The sequence below is a fragment of the Nothoprocta perdicaria genome, unplaced genomic scaffold (assembly GCF_003342845.1).
Source record: "Nothoprocta perdicaria isolate Ctin4 unplaced genomic scaffold, notPer1 scaffold_607, whole genome shotgun sequence".
NCBI lineage: Eukaryota > Metazoa > Chordata > Aves > Tinamiformes > Tinamidae > Nothoprocta > Nothoprocta perdicaria.
In genome coordinates, this window is record NW_020455874.1 from 7,146 (window position 1) to 11,249 (window position 4,104).

At 45.5% G+C, this 4,104-nt stretch overlaps 1 pseudogene; it reads left to right on the forward strand.

Annotated features, from left to right (window-relative positions):
• LOC112956208 overlaps nucleotides 1-3,878 on the forward strand; it is a 4,455-nt pseudogene extending 577 nt beyond the window's left edge.
• The last annotated feature ends 226 nt before the right edge of the window (nucleotides 3,879-4,104 follow it).

Genomic DNA, 4,104 nt, shown 5'->3' on the forward strand with positions numbered 1-4,104 from the left:
CTTCTTCTCCTTCTCCTTCTTCTTCTTCTTCTTCTTCTTCTTCTCCTTCTTCTTCTCCTTCTCCTTCTTCTTCTTCTCCTTCTTCTCCTTCTTCTTCTCCTTCTCCTTCTCCTTCTCCTTCTCCTTCTTCTTCTTCTTCTTCTTCTTCTTCTTCTTCTTCTTCTTCTTCTTCTTCTTCTTCTTCTTCTTCTTCTTCTTCTCATTTATTATTATTATTATTATTATTATTATTATTATTATTATTATTGCCTCCATCACTGCTTATCTACAAAACCCGTGTCTCCACTGTTGTGTTTATCACTTCCTCTGTTGCCTTCCCTCTGAACCAAGAGCGTCCTTGCTCTGATAGCCCCAATGAAGCAGATCCTCCCTCATTCCCCAGGAACCAGAAAGGTTGTGGGGGGAGACACCAAAGACAGCCCAGGTCCTACAAAAATCTCCATTCAAAGAAGAACTGGGGGAGTTTGGGCCCTTCACCTGGAAGAGGAATGACTGTGTGGGTAGGGAAGCAGCCTGTAAAATGCCATGACTTTAACAAGGCGCTTAGGAGACCGTAAAAAGCTGTCTCTTTTAATACAAGAACCAAGGCTCATTAAATAAACTAGCGGGTGGCAAATTTAAAAGCAATTACAGGAGGTGTTCTTCACTCAACGGGATTAAGGCTTGGAACATTTTGTCAAAGCAAGTTGCAGACGCCAGAAGTCAGCAGGGGTTGAACTGAGCAATAAGACAAATCTGCAGAAAAATAAAAAAGCATTAGGGAATATTGAATGCAAAACACGGCGCTCAGTTCAGGAAGTGCCCAAGCCTCAGATCGATAGAAGCTATCAGAGAAATTATCCCCTGGTGCCTGCGGGGTTCTTAGTCCTTCCCTGATCACTTGTCTCCTGGCACTGACAGTGTCCCTTCAAGGTCCCTCTGGAAGGACAAACGTTCCTCACGCACCATTCCCTGCCTCATGGAGCAAAGGGACCTTTCTGCAAGAAAACTAGATGGAGAACAACAAAATAAAACTGACACAAAGCTTAGAGGGGTCCATCCCAAAGAGGAGCTGTTGAGTGTGATGAGGAGGCAAGACCCTAGGTTGGGAGAAGCCACCACTTTGAAAAGGTGGGAATCCTTTGATGACTTCACACCCTCCAAAACTGAGGAGAAACAGCCTCTTAGCTGCTGCGTCTTCACATGTCGTGGGGGAACATCTGAAAAGCAGAATGACACAGATGTCCCTTGAGTTGAAAATCTGTTTTGGTAATCGAAACTTCAGCGGGGATTGTTTAATAAAGCCGGAAGTGAAGATAAGCAAATGGGGGAGACTGTGAGGCCACAGAGGACAAATTCTCTCTGGCCAGAACTTCTACCTCGCTTAAAGCCAGGTAAAGCCAGGGCTTAGGAGGCTTCTTTAGATCAAAGGTTGTCTCATGCTGGAGGAATACCATGCAGAGAAGGTGTCTCAGGTGGGTCTCCATATGGCCCCTTGCATTGCAGGGACCTGCTCCCTCAAACCCATGGAGGTTGCTGTGCATCCCAGGCCACCAGCTCTTTGCCTAGGAGCAAAGGCAGATGATGCTGGTTTCCTGATGCTTTTTGTCTGTTCCCTTGGGTCCCTTCATCCAGGCTACCTCGAGGGCTTCACAGGGACCTTGTATGCAGCCGTGTGCCGCGCGGCGCCCAACTCCAGCGTTCCCACTGCCTCTGCCCCAGGACTGAGCCCGGTTCTGAAATGTAGGATGCAGGGACATCATGGAGAGTCTTCATAGAATCATAGAATGCTTAAGGTTGGAAGGGACCTCAGAGGTCATCTAGTCCAAGTCCGTGCTCACGCAGGCTTCCTACCTGCACAGGCACCGCTCGCAGAGCCTTATCTTGATGCTAACACGGTTAGCTGCATGGTGCTCAGGGGCAAAATAAGGAAAGAAGTGTCTCATCACTTTGTCCTTTTGAGATCAGTATCGTAATTCATGTTTGTTTGCTAGGTTTTGGTTTTTTTCCAGTTACAGAAGAGTTAGAAAATGCTAGATCTAGAAAAGCCTGTTGTGGTGATTTGTTCCGAGGTCTTGTATCACACTTCCACAAGAATTTCATGTCTGACTTACTCATCAAGCACGGTCAAATTACACATCCCAGAAAAGTTTCTATTCTTGGTTTTACAGTTCCAAAAAAATTAAGGTTTTTTTAGTGATCTCTCCTTTTTTTTTCTGGTTTTTTTTTTTCAGATATTATAGACCAGCAAAGTGTTATTTCATTCCAGTTTTTGTTTATTTTCAGTTTCCCGTAACTGGGGCACACTTTGGTTCTGGGGTTTATTGCAAGAGCATCTCTGTCCACCACAGACAGGTGGGCAATTTTTACATGAATTTTTACATGAATTTGGCTTTGGAGATGTGCACTACTTTTATACGTTAAATTTTCATGGATCATTATACCTTTCTTTTTTATTCACTGAACAATAACAGGTTTTCAGATAACTGCTTATATTTACCAATTACCCTCTGAGAATTGTAATTCAGCTATTAAGAAGAAATCTGGGCCACAAGAATTTAGAAAGCAAATTCAGTGTGAGATGAACGTATGTGATTCAATCATGATTCATGACACTAAATGAAAAATCTTTTTTTTTTTTTTAAATGCACATTATTTGCAGAAACTTCTAATATATTGATGCGGATAAATTTCCTGAGTCCTTGATGCTTAGATCTAAGCTATGCTCTCATTATTGCATATTTTACCTTATAGTCATCAGTGAAGAGGGAAAAATGATCAACAGCTCGTTAATTCCGCAATGCTACGAAACTGGGTGATTTATAAAGTGTATAGCATTGGACTATACAAATATGGAGGTGAGATTTCTGGTTTGTGAGCAATATTTTTCTTCTTCCATGTTTTTATTTCTGTTTTAAATGTAGATGCTTCCATCACGTGGCCTTCCAGAAGCTCCGACTCCTCCTGCTATGGTCTGTTCTAATGGGCATCTTGGGGTTGGAGGCTCTCCATGCCCTTCACATGCCTCTCTGTGGTGGGGAACTCCACCATCCTGTTGTCATCAGGACCAGGCGCAGCCTCCACAAGCCCATGTGCTGCTTCCTCTCCATGCTGGCCATCACCAACCTGGGGCTCTCTCTGTCTACCATGCCCACCCTTCTGGTTATTTTCTGGGCCAACTACAAGGAAATCAGCTTTGATGCCTGTTTTGGCCCAGGTTATTTTGTACATTCCTTCTCATTCATGGAGTCCTTGGTGCTTCTGGCCATGGCCTTTGGTCGCTATGAGGCCACCTGCTACCCCCTGAGATCCTCCTCCATCCTCATTGGAGCCAGGATAGCCCAGATGGAGCTGGCTGTCATGTGCAGATGTCTCCTCGGGGTGCCCCCATCCCTCTCCCTGCTGAGAAGGTTGCCCTTCTGCCGCTCCCACGTGCTCTCCCACTCCTACTGCCTGCCCCAAGATTTGATCAAGCTGGTATGTGCAGATGTCACCTTCGATAGCACGTATGGGCTAGCTATAATGATCCTCATAGCTGTTATGGACCCTGTGCTCATCCTTGTGTCCTATCTCCTGATCGCTAAGGCAGTGGTGAGCACTGCAWCCCCAGGGGAGCACCTCAAGGTTTTAGACACCTGCTCATCCCACATCCTGGTTACATCCCCATGGTTGCTTTGTCCATGGTGCACCTTTTTGGCAAACATGCCTCCCTTCTCATTCACATCCTCATGGCCAACGTCTACCTGCTGGTGTCCCTCATGCTCAACCCCATCATCTAGAGCATTAAGACGAAGCAGATCCGCAGGGGTGTCCACAGGCTCCTTGCACCACGAAGTCCCTTCTCTCTGCAGCACCGTAAAGGGCTTTCACTCACAGTTCACCGCAGACAAATACCATAAGCTCCTTATGGGATATACATCATTTGAACGGATCCTTCTGGGTGAAGATGAAACCATTCCGGCCTCTTCATATCGGATTCATTAAGTGTGAGATATTAAATCACAGCCCTTGCTCTTCTGCCCTTGAGCTGTGATTTATCACATCATTTTCTCCACCTCTTGAGGTGTGGTGTGTTTTGCTGCCCACAGGAGGAGTTCATACCCTGGAAAAACATAAGTGCACACA